The following is a 265-nucleotide window of genomic DNA, read 5'->3' as shown; positions in this document are numbered from 1 at the left end:
GTTATAATGTGAAGTGTTAAGATAAACACCATATTAATTAAAGTCACATCCTAAGGAATAAAGTAGACAAGAGATTAAGCTTTGTTAAAAGGCCAAGAAAAGGAGTAAAAAGTTAAAAGAATGTATGAAACATTGATAATGTAATGTCAAAATCAAGTGATGAAATTGTGAATGAAGGATTACAAAGTTGACATAGAAAATGAGCTAACACAAAGCAATGTTATGAGGATTTGCAAATCTTAGCTTGACATAGTTGAAAGGAAAA

The sequence above is a fragment of the Theobroma umbraticum genome, unplaced genomic scaffold (genome assembly GCF_002168275.2).
Source record: "Theobroma umbraticum cultivar Fairchild unplaced genomic scaffold, ASM216827v3 scaffold_299.0, whole genome shotgun sequence".
Classification (NCBI taxonomy): Eukaryota; Viridiplantae; Streptophyta; class Magnoliopsida; order Malvales; family Malvaceae; genus Theobroma; species Theobroma umbraticum.
The sequence above is the reverse complement of the archived record's forward strand: the minus strand, read 5'-3'. Positions refer to the sequence as shown.